The sequence below is a fragment of the Neopelma chrysocephalum genome, unplaced genomic scaffold (genome assembly GCF_003984885.1).
Source record: "Neopelma chrysocephalum unplaced genomic scaffold, ASM398488v2 Primary Assembly neopelma1_24, whole genome shotgun sequence".
NCBI lineage: Eukaryota > Metazoa > Chordata > Aves > Passeriformes > Pipridae > Neopelma > Neopelma chrysocephalum.
The window spans coordinates 13,122,028-13,138,725 of NW_020897693.1; the positions used below are offsets into that span (position 1 = coordinate 13,122,028).

The 16,698-nt window shown below is 34.2% G+C and overlaps 1 long non-coding RNA gene across 1 annotated transcript in view; it reads left to right on the plus strand.

Annotated features, from left to right (window-relative positions):
* The window catches only part of LOC113963279, a 58,985-nt gene extending 46,860 nt beyond the window's left edge, over positions 1–12,125 (plus strand). Inside the window, exon 3 of the long non-coding RNA XR_003532703.1 lies at positions 10,105–12,125. This is a non-coding gene — a long non-coding RNA (uncharacterized LOC113963279). The remainder of the gene's footprint in view (positions 1–10,104) is intronic.
* The last annotated feature ends 4,573 nt before the right edge of the window (positions 12,126–16,698 follow it).

Here is a 16,698-nt window from a genome sequence, read left to right on the forward strand (position 1 = left end):
GAGAGGGACTTTTTTCAAGGGCGTGCAGTGACAGGACAAGGCGGAATGGATTCAAACTGGGAGTATGTTTAGATTAGTTATTAGGAAAAAAATTCTTTACTGTGAGGGTGGTGAGGCACTGGAACAGGTTGTCCAGAGAAGTTGTGGATGTCCCATGCCTGGAAGTGTTCAAGGCTAGGTTGGATGGAGCTCTGAGCAACATGGTCTAGTGAAAGGTATCCCTGTTCATGCATGGGATTGGAAGTAGATGATCTTAAAGGTCCCTTCCAATACAAACCACTCCATGATTCTATGATTCTATGAATCCTGCAATGCAGAAATAAACTAAACCTGAAAAGTGACATCACATCTCAGTGTCTTCTGATAGATCACAGAAACGTATTCCCTTCCTTCCTGCAACTGACTTTCAACTTTCATTACATCTTTTTTTTTAATTTCCACCCAGGAGTTCTGCCATTATTAGGAGCTTGGGCAGAAAATTTTTTATGTTTAACAAATGTTTTTTCTAGTGAAGAAACCATGTTACCTTCTTCAGCTAAAGTGGTATTTATGATCTGCTCAATACTACCAGGCTTTTTATTTTACAAAGTTCTTCTGAAAGTCATCCTAATATAAGACTTGGAGAGCATTTTGCATGACTGTGGTAGACATATTCAGGAAATATCTCATCTGAGCTGCATAAATAGTTTAGAAGTTCCACTGCTCCTTACCCCCAACCAAGATTAAGGGTACAGATCAACAAAGTATTCCCAAAATAGTGAAAAAAGTGGGGTTTTTTTCCATCATAGGTCACTATATAAATGAAGTCAATTCTGTAATTATGCAGATGCTTTGCCATTTCTGTCACCTGATGGCACATAGCAAAATAACAGCACGAAGGCATTGTGAAAGGCAGGTCTATGAGTTAAATAGCGGGAGCAAAATTTGGTGTCTGTATTATTTCCTTAAGTACCTGTGAACTGTTATGAATATATGCTGATTTTTAAAAAATATTAATGTCTCAGATAATTGTATAACTTTTGAGATTTAGTGAGGATATTTCATATGGATTTAGTCTAAAGCACTGCTAAAGATGACAGTGGTACTAAGACAAAGCAAGGTAGGGTGAGGCAGAATTTTACCTATGAAGATTTTGTAATAGCAGCAACAATTCTGTAAGAATCTTCTTGATGGATAAGGTTAGATCTCAAATACCAACTTCTACAGATGTTTAATTAATTCCATTTTTATTTGTGGTCTTGTGTAGAACCCCAACCAAACCTATATTCATTAATTTCAGGTAGGAATCAGATATAGTTTTAGCAAGGACAGCTATTGCTTTACAGCAAAAAAAAGTTGAAGAAATTCAGATTCATATCTATAATTCTGGCTATTACTGAAACCATTATTAAGTGCCATTATTGACTGCTATATTAATTGTGGGAATTTGTTCAGGCTTACTGTAAAATTTATGAGGTACGAAATCTAAAATGAAAGAAAGTCTGCTGGAAAAAATTATGACTAATTCAACATATTCAAATTTTTATCAGGTTGCAGACTGGGTTAATGAGGATTGGTTGCCCTTGAAGGACATGAAGAATGCTCTTCCCTTTCTAATAAAACACATCACTTCTTTAGTACCTCAGGAAGTGGCTCTGGCCCACTGATTTTCTTCATGTTGCCCAGGTAGGATTATACAGTACTAGTCTCCTGGTATAATAGTGAAGACAGAAGTATTCTATTTGAGCAACCAAATAAATATAATTCTGTTGTTAAGCATCCTTCTACCTATGTAATTAATTTACATAGTATCTGAGCATTATAGAAATATCTTTGGAGGCATATGCCTTAAAAGAACCTATGAGAGGGCTAAAAAGGAGCTGTTAAATATCAGCTAGGGTAGATCACTGCTCTAAAGTATCCAAATACAAATATTTCAATGTAAATAAAAAATTAACGTTAGTGACTCACCTATGTTTCATAACTTTTTAACTCATTATAGGATGTCACACTGATGTACTGCCTCTGAAATTATTTCAGGTATAACTGCTACCTTTGCATTTAAGCTATAGCATTACTTCAAATTACTTTGCTAACCACATTTGGTATCTCATAAATTCAGAAGACAGGTAAAATGGAGAAGTTTTACGAAGCATAAGCTCAAGTGTCTTTGATAATGAAATTATTTCCTTCTAAGTTCTTGCTTATACATCTGCCTGAGAAAAGTGTGGCAAAAAAAAAATTGAAACAGCCAAGCAGCAACACAACAGTTCTAGCAGCTCCAGTCATATGAATACTTTACTGAATCATATTTTTGTGTGTCATATGTGCTAGTTTAATATGTAGTGTTGTCTTTATGCCTTTTTTTCCAGCAATTTTTATTAGAAAATTTAAATTGATTCAAGTATGTATATATAAGGAAAGCGATTTACTAAGGTGTGGAAGTCTTGATATGAGGAATGAAGTTTCTGGGTTTTTTCCTACTTTCTCCCATGTTAATCAATGACCACCTGAGCTGTATTGAGTTGGCCTATGAGTTCGCTTTACCGCCTGTGACCTCTTAGTCACATTCATTAGCCCTGTTCTTCAGTGAATGTGACTGAGGAATTCTCTTCCATCAGTGTTCACTACTTTGAAATATAGTTTGACACACACGTCTTTTTTTAAAACACTGAAGCACACATTCTACTTATAGTACTTGACATTTTGCATAAAATAATTCCATATCATAAATTAAGAATTGATATAATTGCTTTGTTGTGCAATTGTCTGACTCTGTCATATGTTTTATAACCTGCATAAATACAATATCATTTTCCAAGCAGAATTGCTATAGTTAATTATTATCAAACATATAATATGAAAATCAGGTCACAGAAGTTCAAATTTTTTCTTCAGTGTTTAAAACATCTCTTCACAAATGTGCAGAAAGTAAAAGAATAGGTTTTGTACATGTGCATATGTCATATGCTATATCAACATGAAAACTCATTATTTTGCAACCTGAATTTTGAATTTTGATACTACCTTCGACTCTGAATGATTTTATCTTAGCTAGAGAATTGGCTGCATTTTGATAAAATAGAATTAACCTAAAAAGAGTAAAACATAACAAGCAGACTGACATTTGGAACAAAATACAGAAAGTGAAGCTGCTAACTGCAATCTGACTGACATGTATTTCGTATTTCATTAGTGAGAATTATCTTAATTGGAATTAATAATACTATGCTGCTGAAATCAGTAGTACAAAATTATTAAACAAAATAATTCAGTTTAAAATTGTAAAAATTATAGTTTCACAAAATAATGTTGCTGGGAGTTTCATTTCAGCAAAACCCCAAAAATCCCAGTGCAGTTATAACAGTAATATTCAACCACTTGCACTTCAAGCAAGAATTAATCTCTGTCCTGGGGCATCTACAATGTAAAACACGATAGAAAAGACTAAATTATTTTTTTATTTAAAAATATCAAAGGAATCTTAACAATATAATCTCATACAATACTGTGGAATAACTTTAACTTGGAGTGGATCTGGTCCACAGAGCAAGCAGAGTTTAAACATGAGCTGTAAGCAACTTTCAATGTTGCAATGAGCATTTTGAAGAATAAAACTCATCATGCTTCATATAAAGCTCCCTAGGATAAAATAACTTAAAAGTATTTGTCGAACTATCTACAGCTTCAAACAATAAACTGAAGAGAGAAGCAGCTACTGATCTTACATCTTTTCAATGAAAGATAGAAACTGAATTCTATAACAGCTTGTCAGCTCTGAAACCATGTGAAATGATACTACTGGATTTAAACTCTAAAAATAACATTTAATTTGTTTAAAACTTGGGTAAATGGACTGATATAGAAAATTAATATGGAACTATTACCTTTAAAGATATAGCTGAATGTCACTCAATTTGATTGGCTTGGATCATAAGTGTAACTAAATGTGAAGTGATGGTACATGAGTCTACAAGAGGGGAATTAAACTGGAATTTCTATAATACAATTCTATAAAATGGAGAGTTTCAATGATATAGGTGGCAAACAATGGTCAGTTTCAAAAGACATAAATTAACCTATACTAATAAGAGCTCACATTATGACTGTATATTGTGAATGCAAATTCACAATATGTGTAATTATAACGTGAAATGTGAAATTAATGGACAAACACAGAAAGGGAATGTTGAAAGAAAGCAACCTGTCATCTCAAGCTATGCCATTTCCATTCAGAGCTGATGAAACTGGCACAGACCCAAGGCGTACAGACAATCCTGCAGAGAGCAAGACTAGTGAATCCAAAGTTAAAAGAAATACATTAAAATGTTATAGCTGAATGTTATGGTGGATACATACATGAAATATACTATTTCAGATAAAGACAATGGGAAATTAACTAGTATTGATTGAGTTGCAATCAAACACAATCTGAAACAATACCTCAGTGTTAAAATGAATCAAAGCAGCTATGCAACGAACTCTTAAAGTGAGATATGCAGCAAAATGTAGAGAAACTTTTACAGAGGATACATGTATGATGGTTTAACAGTCACCTCATGAGTGCTACTGAATATTACATACATTATTGAACTGATCATATAGTCTGGAGAATTAAAAGAACCAACTAAGATTTTTGAAACAAATTAAATGCTTGTTTTATAATCACAGAAAAGCAAATTAATAAAAGATAGCCTGGAGTAGCATTTAACATTTTTTCTCATTTAAAATAATGGTTACCTGAAGCTCCCAAAATTCAATTCCACGTAACCATTTAAAGCCAAACTAGGCTTTATTGAAGACAAAACATAACTATAACCTGAGTTTACCACTGCTCAACTCCGAATTCATTGAATCTTATTCCTCCAAATTCATACAAGAAACTCCTTGTCTGGAAAGGTTTGATGTGAATTGGAATTTCTTCAACCTTTATGGACAGTTTATGTCTTGAAACTGTCTTGGAGGCTAACTGGTGCTTATGGATATCATGTACATGCTATCTTGATATAATTTCTGAACGTACTCCATGGTGCACAGGTTTAAATGCATTATGATGGTTGAAGGGCTTTTACATTGCTGGATTAGTAGTACTTGTTACTGGTGGCTGGGTGCTGGAACAGGCTCCCCAGGGAAAGGGTCACATCACCAAGGCTGTCTGAGTTCAAGAAGTGTTCGAATGATACTCTCAGGCACATGGTGTGACTGTTAGGAGTGGTCCTGTGCAGGGCCAGGAGTTGGACTCAAGGATCCTTATGGGTCCCTTCCAACTTGGTATATTCTGTGATTCCGTGATTCTGTGAGACTGGTAGGTGCAAGAAAAGAATCAATGGCATAGTTTTCTTTTGAAGACTGCGTTAACATGGAAATATCTTAAGATTTGAAAGCTGAGAATTTCAGATGAAGTCTCAGCTGCCTTAAAAACAATGGAAAAGTTTTTAGCTTCAGTGAGACTAGGTAATCTGTTTAAACATTTCTTAATTTATTGTTATTGACCAATAAATAGCTGAGGTACCAATTTTCATGCTTCCACACTTAAAAGCATGCCAAAAAATGGAACACACAGCTTTGTTCTTTCAACACCCCCCATTCCCTGAAATCCTTATCCTATAACTATCAGCTTGTTTTCCAGAAGACTATGACTAAGAATGAAAAAAATCATGTATGGATGTTTTTATGATTCATCTATCAGCTGCTTAAAAACAGAAGATATTTTTTGCTATATATTGCAAAATGTCTCTATGCTCTCTGTATATTTATATATGAAGAACTGTCGATAGTGGATAATAACCAAATCCTATTCGACAATCACAACAGTATGCCTGGATGTGTGTTTCATGAATTAGCTATTTCAGTTTTTATTTGGAGTATTTTAGCCAATATTTTTCTTAGGAAATAGGACAGAATTTTCTGTATAACTGAGGTTACTTCTATTTCCTGAGTATTGTAAATAATGAAGATGTTGGCTGTTACTGTGAGACAAATGTTAAGTTTCCATCACTGTGTAAGATCTGGTTCTCATTCTTTGTTCTGACATTTTAAAATAAAGTACTTCAATAAAACAAGTTTTCTGTGTTACAGTACATCAGATTTTACATGTTTAGTGTTAGAGGAGATTTTTAAAGAAAAAAACAGAGTAAAGGCCCAGTTTGTTTTGTGGAGATGATACCTACCACAAAATTGGATGAAATAGTGAAAAGGATAAACAACAGAGAAAAAATAAAGCTTTCTCAAAAGTTTTTACTATCTATATACTGCAGAACCTTATAGAATGCTATAAACTAGGGCTCATAGTAGTCCTAGATATATTAATAAAATGCATGAATACGTCACCTCTCATGTAAAGGAACCTTCCATAAACACATTCATCATTTAATAAAAATTAATTCACTAGAATGAGAGAGTTGTTTTACAGTACCTAGAAGTTAAAAACGAAGTAACAAAAAAGTAAAAAACCCCAACCCAAACCTAAAGCTCCAATTAGGTTAAAACCTGCTAAAGAAATCTTTTGTGACAGCGAAAATCATAAAATCATAGAATAGCTTGAGTTGGACAGGACCTCTTTCCAACCCCCAACATGGTTGCAAAATTTAGAAAGGTTGCATCTAGTTTCAGTAAAATCTAATTAAACCAGCTGTAGTTACTTCTGAAAATATCAGAAAGCCTTTATTAACATTCTGCCTTGGTTAATATCAAGATTTAAAAAAACCCAGGGTATTAAATCTCAAACAAAAAGCCATTAACTAACAATGGCAGACTTCTGTAGTTTGAAGTCTGAGGCCGTATAATGATATCTCTATCTGTATATAAGCTGGTGAAAAACAGAGTTTATTTTAAAAGAGAAAAGCCAGCAGTAGCAATTCTCATCCACATTAGCTAGATGTAGTTAAACTCAAAAGATCAGGAAACTAAATTATTTTTCTTTTGATTTAAGTGACTGACTTTAAAAAATTGACTAGATTTGAGCTATAGAATGTAAATTAATTAATTTTCCCAGGGTCACAGAGCAAATTTGCACAAGAATTTAATACGGTAGCCAAACCTTCCAGTTCTTAGCCCTCTGGTCTTAACCACAATCAATACTAAATTGTTTCCCAAGCCTGAAGTTTAATGAACTTTCCCATTCATAGATATAAAATAAATTAGTTTTTCCTTTTGGATTCCCAGATCAGCCAGAGAACCACATTTTTAGCATAATTATAAGAGCTTCATAATTCACAGAATATTCTGAGTTGGAAGGGACCCACAAGGATCATCAAGTCCAACTGTTGAGTGAATGGCCTATATAGGCATTAAACTCATGACCTTGGCATTATTAACACCGTGCTCTAACAAGCTGAGCTTATCTCAGGGTCACTGTACCATCTGTTTTCTCTCTAAGTATTTTAAGTATGTAAGTTTCTCTTACTGAACAAAATATACAAAATTTATGTAAGTTTCAAAAAAGGAACTCAGGAAAAATAGTAAACAATCTCTTAATTTAATGGCTAAACAATATGTTTATTATATATAGTTGAATTCTCTTCTATTCATACCAATGTACCTGTCCATTGAGGGCCTTGAAGGAAAGTCATATGAAGAGCAGATAGGTCTGTTCAGGCTGGAAGGGGAGACCTCATTGCAGTTACAACTTCCTTGTGAGGGGATGTGGAGCAGCAGACACTGATCTCTTCTCTGTGGTGACCAGTGACAGGACCTGAGGGAATGGCATGAAGATGTCTCAGAGAGATTTAGGCTGGATATTAGGAAAAGGTTCTTTACTCAGAGGGTGGCTGGAGACTGGAACAGCCCCCCAGGGAAGGGGTCACAGCACCAGGCCTGACAGAGTTCAAGAAATGTTTGCACAATGCTCTCAGGCACATGGTGTGACTCTTGGGGCTGTCCTGTGCAGGGTCAGGAGTTGGACTGGATGATACTTGTGGGTCCCCTACACCTCAGGATGTTCTCTGATGATATAGGCATACTAGGAAACTAACCCTATCCCCTTGCATTGCATATTTCATTAGCATAGCCGAGTCCTAAAACTTACTTTTTGACTTTTCTTATTGCAAAATTAGAAGAGGGAAATGAATACAAGTGAACTTCCAAGAATAAAATTAAAGTGGCTAAATGAAAATACTGTTTATTTCCTTCTAGCGCAAACTTTGTTTGCTTTACCATAAAGTAGAAATTGTAGATGGAAGTCCATACCATTCAGTAGAAAGGATGAGGGTTGTTTGGTTGAAAACTTCTTCTGCTTCTGCATTCTTTACGCTTCAGCCAAGAGCTGGAATAAATTTAGGTTCCAGATCTAAACAAAGAAAGAAATTAAGACCTAATAAAGTCAAACTTGTATTTCTTTCCCCCTTTCCATTTGTCTTTCTGTTTCTTCATGTTTCACCCACTGGTAATTAAGGAAAAGGAAAAAAAGTGGTGTCACAAATTCAACTTTTTATTGAAAACAACAACAAATTAGCAACAGAGACTAAGTGCATAAAATCAAAAAGTAGGCTTTAGATTGAAGGAAAAAAATAAAAAAGTGTTAGTCAGACATCTTGACTTGTACTAATTTATCAAGTTTCACAGAGATATTTCTTTACATACTACTTTTTTTTAGTTTCTTTGAATATTGGGAACAACATCAGGGAACCTTGATTTTTTATTTCTTCTGCAGTGCTGCTTGAAAGTTTTTCAGAGCTGTGACTGTGGAAAGCTGCCCTCAGGCTATATCAAATGTCTCTACACCAGCTGGACAAGTGTATATCCCAAAAAGGTACTATTTTCTCATGCATTTTCTTTGTAGCCAAAGCTTTAAAATGATAATACCAGCACATTAACTACATTTTACTGTATACTTGAGCAAAAGCAAAACATTGCTATGTTTCAAAGTGACTAGATCATTTGCAGAGAGCGGTGATGGTTCCAGGGCAAAGCAGTAAGTTGAACTTCAGTTTCTTGTTTCTCTCAAATGTTCTAACCATGCAGCTATTGCATATTCCAGAATAGATCTCTTCCTAAGGCAAAGAAAAAAAAAAAAGAGAAGGGTTTGCGTGGGCTCGGAAAGTTTCACATATGTTTTCTTGAACAGTTTTCCTTTTGATGACAGGTATTTTCTTGCAAAAACTCCTTCTAACTAAACAAAAAACCCAGTAATGGCATAAAACCACAAAAAAAGTCAGCAGAATAGTTAAATCTGAGGCATTGTCACTGCTAAGAATACCAACAATTCTATTAAAAATATTATTAAAAAATAAAAATTTACTATTTTAATAAAAATAGTAAAGAAATTATGTTTATTCTTTTCAGCTATTCTTATTAAGTTTCATGGTTTAATCCTGACCAGCAAATAAGTGCCACGTAGCAAACTCTGCCTCCCTCCAATGCAATGGGGAGGAGAATGGAAAAAAAGTATGGGTTGAGATAAGAACAATTCAATAATTGAAATAAAGTAAAATATAAATGATGATGATGATGATTGATTGATGATGATAATGATGATGATGATAATAATAATATTAATAAAGGGAAATTACACGGAGGAATAAAACCCAAGAAAAAGAATTGATGCACAGCACAATTGCTCAACACCTAGTGACTGATGCCTAGCCAGAAGTGACTAGTACCTCCCAGCCAGCTCCCTCCAGTTTGTATAATGAGTATGATGGCCTATATTATGGAATATCCCCTTGGCTAATTTGAATCAGCTCTCCTGGCCATACTCCCTACCAGCTTCTTGTGCACCTTTTCACTGGCAGAATGTGGGAAATGGAAAAGTCCTTGATTTAGGGTAAGCACTACCTAGCAACACCTAAAACATCAGTGTGTTATCAACATTAGTCTCATACTAAATTCAAAACCGAGAATCATACTAGGCGCTAGGAAGAAAATTACCTCCATACTAGCCAGAAACTGGTAAGCTACATATTTGGTCACATCTGTCCTATTTATTAGATTCAGTACACAATTTAGATGTTTCCTTTGCTGATTGTACTTTAAGTATTTAGTCATTAATTCAAGAAAAGATTTATATACATTTATGCCTCTGCAATCTCATACTTAAGGTCATTTCAAATTCTAAGATCATAACTACTGTCTTGACCTGAGCCTTAATTTCATTTACAAATGTATTATTTTTTCTGTGTACTTCAGATGCTATCAACCACCATAACCATAATGAGGAATCATCTGAAGTTTAAGTGACCTGCCAATGATGTCTGCAAAGAACACTTGAGCAACATTTGCTCAGAAGATGGTGTTCCACATAAAAGATGTTAAGTACATGGTGCTAATTTTGAAAATGTATGTTCAACAGCTGTCAATATAAAAAGTTGCAATGCAGTCTACAGGTTTCATAGCTACCGTCTTAGTATCAGTAACACCAATTAAGACAAAGAGGATAGAGACATGATTGAAACTCATCCAGTCATGCTCTGTGATTAGTAGACTGAAATGCATCTGTTTTGTCTCTCTCCTACCATATAATGAATAGAACTAAACAGGATTTTTCTGATTAAACTGAACTTTTGTCACAAAATACTTATCTACCAAATGGAAGTGTTTTGCAAAAAATAGATTGGTTTTGATGAATTACTGAATAAATGCAGAAAGATTGGGAACAACAAACTGCCTGATTTTCTGTTTGCTCACCTATTGGGTTGCCAGAGTCCAAGGACATTCTGGAAAAGCAATCCCCCCCCAAAATCATCCTGAACATAAATAATAAGTGGAATATAATGTAAGAAGAATGAGCTGTATCACACAGGATGATTATCAGAGTTTTGTATACAACTAGAACTACTTCCACTGATGAATTTAGACCAGTTAGGTAATATGCTGGAAGTACCATCTCTGTGACAAGTCCTCTGAGATCTCTACAGTGGTTAACCAAGTTTCCTTTTATGTGACCAAACAGTATCAAGTATGCGGGCAGTGCTCATTTAAGAAACTTTCACATATAAAATATTCCACCTCTCCTTACAAGTGCCATTACTTCAAATATTCCTCCAGGGTTCTAGGTACACAAAGTTATATGCATAAGAACCTGAATGTTTCATGCAAGGAACATCTGCTCCATACAAACCAAGACAAAATTTTCATAATGCAAAAATGTTCATTCTGCATTGATACTATTTTTCATAGGAAACTTTGAGGAAAAACCTTGATACCACAATTTTAATTATTTATTTTGATTTTGCTTAATATGTGAGCACTGACAAGACTGTAGAAAATAGTGACAGCAGATAATTGCTACACTGATATTTGCTTCTAGTAAAATGCATGTCTCTAGGCAGTACTCAGAGTGTCTTCCAATCCATCACACATTTTCTGGGAAATACACTTGAAACTTGTCATGCCTCCTGACCATAAGTAGAAGGTTGCTTGCTGAGAAGACACCATGGGAGTGTTTGCATCTAACTGGTGACAGATGAGTGCCCCAGCAATTGGATAATGGCTTGCCTTGTGTGGCTAATCCACATACTCAGATCTTGCATTATCTTGGACTCAATGATCCTTGTGGTCCCTTCCAACTCGGCATATTCTGTGATTTTGTGATTCCATCTACAGTGATCATTTTAAAAGCAGTTTAAAAGAAACAGACCCAACTGCTATATTGAAAAACTGTAGAAAAGCTTAGCTCTCATTTGATCATTCACGATCTAAAAATACAACTCCAAAGGCAGAGTATTTCTTTGAGAGTGTTGCTTCCGCTGACACAGCTTAGAGACGGTCAAAGTTAAAATCAGATGAGCAAAAATAGAGATAATCACAGTTTGTCCAAACTAGCCAGTTCAAGTGAGAAATAGAGATAAATACTCAAAAGATGAAAAAGGCAATCTAGCTTATGCAAACCACTTCCTTTCAGTGCCAGACTTTGTTATTCCACATTTTTTTTTATTTATCAGATTATCTAAAATGTACCTAGTGCTAAATTCACCAAAACTTTTTTTATATAAACTAATGCTCCAGTTAGAACATTTCCTTTATATTTTAATTCTATTTTCCTGCCTATTACCCCTTGCATCAAAAATATCCTTATTCAAGTATGCATCCTAAAATGTGGTGTATCTATCAACTCAGCATCCTCTACTCCTACCCTGTCTATAATTTCACATTTAATTAAATTTCTTCATACCTCTGACAACTTTTATAGTTTACTTATGAAATAGCTTAGCTTTGCCACATTAATTCTGAACTTGTATTAATAAAGACACTTTGGAGAGAAACTTGCAATTCTATTTTTGCCACAAAGTATTCAAGACAACTATCATATTCTGTGCATAAATTGCTACCATTACTGTTTCTGACATTTCTTCAGAGAATTTCTCCCTGTGAGTAAATATTATGTTTACAATCCCCAATTATTTTCTTTAATCTTTATTATATTAGACAGTAGGGGAAGGTAGAAGGACAAAGCTGCACTCTCACCTGTAGTGAACCTACGTATGGGCTGCACAGCCCACACTTATGGTGTTGCTGTGCTAAGTTTGGCCAAAAGTAACCCAGGAGACAGAAAGACTGCTCTCTGTGCCAGAATCCTATGGAGGTGTCATTGAAACACAGTCACTTTGTAGAAAAGCTCTCTGTGTTGCAGTGCCAGGCATTTCTTATTTAGCTTTAATGTTTTATTTCAGAAGCACAAAATGGGATTTCACTCAGCAGGAACAGTTCAATGTATTGTTAATTATTTTAGTGTTGTCCTAAGTAGTCCATGGAATTCCTAAATATGTGTGATAGAAAGTGAGATTAAATGTGGTCTTGTAGTGAAAAAGAGATGTGTTATGTAGTTGTGATTAAATGTGTTATAGTTTACTTAGTAGTTTCCAAATATCAAATATCTGCCAGCTACTGTAGGAACTTAATAAGTGATTTTCACAAATAATTGATGGAATTTCATTGGATCTGAACACTAACTGACTTTGTCACACCCTAAGGCCATCAGCAGAGTAGATGAAAAACTGTCTAAAATCCTGGTAAGTAACACAAGTATTCAGAAAGAACCAATTTTAATTCTTTCAAAACCCTGAGGCACTTGAGTCCATGTTACAGGTAGACATTTAATATTTAACAACCAATTTAACCATTCCTCTAAAAAGATTTTCTTTACGGGTCCCAGGATCTACTTGCATAAGACCTAGCAGATCTTCAGATAAAGAGTTTATAGAGTTAGAAATGGGACAGATATAGGGATGATTCTTGTGACTTAGCTATCCCCAGAGCTTTCTCACATTCTAAGATGTACATTTCTGGAAAAATGAAGTGGATTGTTCTAATACCAAGCTTTACTATCATTTAAGTTTTAAGTAATTTAAGCTTCTTTTTTTTTTTTAATGATACTATAAAATTATCTACTATCTGGTTACATACACACAGGTTTAGATCACAGGAGTCAATTACTCTGGCAGATCAATGGCTGTTCAGCTGCAGAAGATGAAAAAATTTCATCTTGTTTTAAAAGCTTGGTATCTACCCAGGAATGAAAAGACATGTAACTTTCTAATTGTAAAATTGAACTGGGAGATGAACTGAAGGCCATCTTTCAAGTGTACTCTTCTCCAAAGAGAACAACTCTAAAGCAATCAGACATTTAAATATTTAATAATTTTGTTATTATTAAATTAATTAAAGTAATAATTCTTATATTTTTTTTGGAAATAAACAAGTTATATGAAATAAACTGCTCATGCTTTTCCACTTTCTGATTGTCAAAGGATCTATCATAAAATCCACCAGTATTAACCAGCATTCTTTTGGTAGCCTCAGCTGAGATACAAAGAGTTGAATAGACAAAAAGGCTGTTCTACTGTTCCTCGCTAATCTGTCCCTCTCAGTAAGGGTGAATATAAATTTTCATTCAGTGCAGACTTACCTCTATTGTTAATAAACACAGGAGTTCATTCCCTAGATATGCCAATATAGAATTTCTTTTGCAAGTTATAATGAAGACAAACTAATAATTAGTTCCTGAGACTTGAGAGGATTGACCTCAGATCCTGTCCCCTTCAAAGACATGGGAAAGTATCTGTAAAATTGAAGGACAGTACCTACTTTCCTCACCAGGAATTTGTGAGAATATATTGATTAAAATGATTTGGCACAGAAATTATAATAATAATGAATATTTTAGCTCCATTTGTATCATCAGACAATGGAGAGCATCCTATAAAATTGCAGTGCAGGATTTTAGTATGTTTGTCTTTCATGTTTGTATATATTATTAAATGAAAGCTGGGGGAGGAGGAGTTCACTGCACTTCTATAATAACAGTATTTTGTGGCTTTATCAATTTTATGTTGAATACTGGAGAATACTAGGTTTTTGTGACTCCTGATTTTAAACATTACATTTCTTGGTATAAAGAAAAAAAATTAAACAGTTGTGTTAGTTTTGGCTAGGGTAAAGAAGTTGTATGGTCTATACTATTCTACTACAACTATATAATACAACTATATAATAGTTTCAACTATATAATAACATAGTATTCAACTATATAGTCATGAGTGAGGGACTATTTTTCTACCGGATACCCTTGAGTGATCCTTCAACACTGAATGAAGCGAACCAATCTTCAGGGTACCAGTCATGGTACCCATGAGGGAGAGGCCCTCCTTGTGTGTGTGCATGCATGCACATTTTGCATCATTGTTCTTGTCTGTGTAGCAACAGTATTCCTGACTGATAAACCAAACCTGTAACCTATTAAATGTCATTGGAGTGTCATCATGGTTACACCTGGTTTTTTGCTAGTTTTGGCCATTGGTTTTGGTTGCAAATTAGTTTGTCTGAATATATGAGCTGCATGAAGCTGTTTTTTATCTACCTCCATGACAATAGGACAAGAAATGTCCTCAAATTGTTCTGGAGGAAGTATAGATGGGATATTAGGAAAAATTTCGTCACTTAAAGGTAAGTAGAACAGACTTGCCAGGGAAGTGGTTGAGTCATCATCCCTGGAGGTATTTAAAAGCTGTGCAGACATGATATCTATGGACATGATTTAGTGGTAGACTTGGTAGTGTTAGGGTAATGATAAGACTCTATGATTTTAAGGATCTTTTTCAACCTTAGTGATTCTAAGACTCTGTGATTTATTTTTAACCTCGCTAGTAATTGTGTAACACAATGGCAAGCAAGCACATACATTACAAAATTTTCCTGAAACTTTCCAGATAAGGTTATTTAAGTCTATAAGAACATAAAAGTAGTCTAGAGGACAAAACATTCAGAGTAAATTAATAATTGTTTCAGTCAAAACACTTATACACTGGGGGTCAAAATTTTGAAATAGAGATGTAATTCAAATAAAGGTGGTAAATTTTCTCTTTGTGAGTTTCTGTTGACCATGTTCAATTAAACCCCCAACTGGCAGTAGACAAAATTCCCTAAACAGGGGATATCATTCTTGATTGGGAAACATTGCCACAACTATATTTTCTTACTATGTGCAATTCAGCTGAGACTTGAAGGTTACACTAAAATGATGTTCAACGTTTACTTCTTGCCAAAGTTGTCTTTTTTTTTTAAATTGGTTTTGTAAAAAACTTTGTAAAAGTTAAAAGAATTACAAATTTTCCTCTGCCAACAAATGAATAATATTAAAATAACTTCATATGTATGAACAGGTATAAGACTACTTTTCTTGACACTCTGTGCTCTTGAAATTAAGACTCATATGAGAGAGTGATAACAAAGTAGCAGGTGATAATATTGCTGTTTACCATTCTTGACAAAATTTGGTAATTATAAAGCAGTTGTGGATCCCCTCATTATTTTCCTTTTCTGCTTTTTAGATTTATCACTCAATATTTTGCAAATATCTAGTCCCTCACATCAAGTTCTGTCATGGTAGATATTCCATTTCAGTTTCCTATTAAGTGGAATTGCTATGGCTGACAATGTTTGATTAGTGAAATGCACTAATTAAATAAGTTTAGTTTTGAATTGGTGTCCTCTTCTATATCCTTTTTCAGACACTTATTTAGTATTTTATTTCAGTCCGTTGGACTGGAAATAATAGGAGCTGCTGCTTTATGTCTAACTTATTTTACTTCATAATAGCCATATACTTGCTGGTAATTCTTAGAATGTCAGGTATGCAACACCAAGCACAGAAATTGATGCATTATACAAAGGTCACTTCATTAGCAAATGTTCTCATAAGCATAGAAAAAAAATACTGTATTTTGAGAAGATTGTTTCAGAAAATGACAATAGTAGACTAGAATTGTAGATTTGTTACAGTCAGCTCTGATTCCAGAGGAAACTTTGTCGGCTTTTTGTATACATTGATAAAAAAGACGTTTGTTCCAAGTATAAGGAATCTATAACTGCTGGTATACGGGATTAACTCTTTTCTTAATGTTTAACAGCTGCTATTCCAGACTATCTTTGAATATGAAACATCCAGAGTTAAAGCTAGAAACCTGGTGCTCCAGATAAAAATTGCAATAAATTCCTAGCCTTGTGTATTAAGCAAAATAGTGAAGCTATGATGAATTCTTAGCAGAAGATGCATACACATGAAGGTTCTGTAATTATGAGGTAGATGAATGCAATTTCTCAGCCCATTGAAAAGAAATATTACACTTAATATGCATGCAGCAGTCTATGTAATAATAATATTAAACACTGTTGAGTTCATAGTTGATAATTATGAAAAGACTTTTATTTTTTATATTGAAGTTTATATTAAATAGTTATAGCAATATACTTTCAGGTTCTACCATATTGGTAATGAAATGGCAA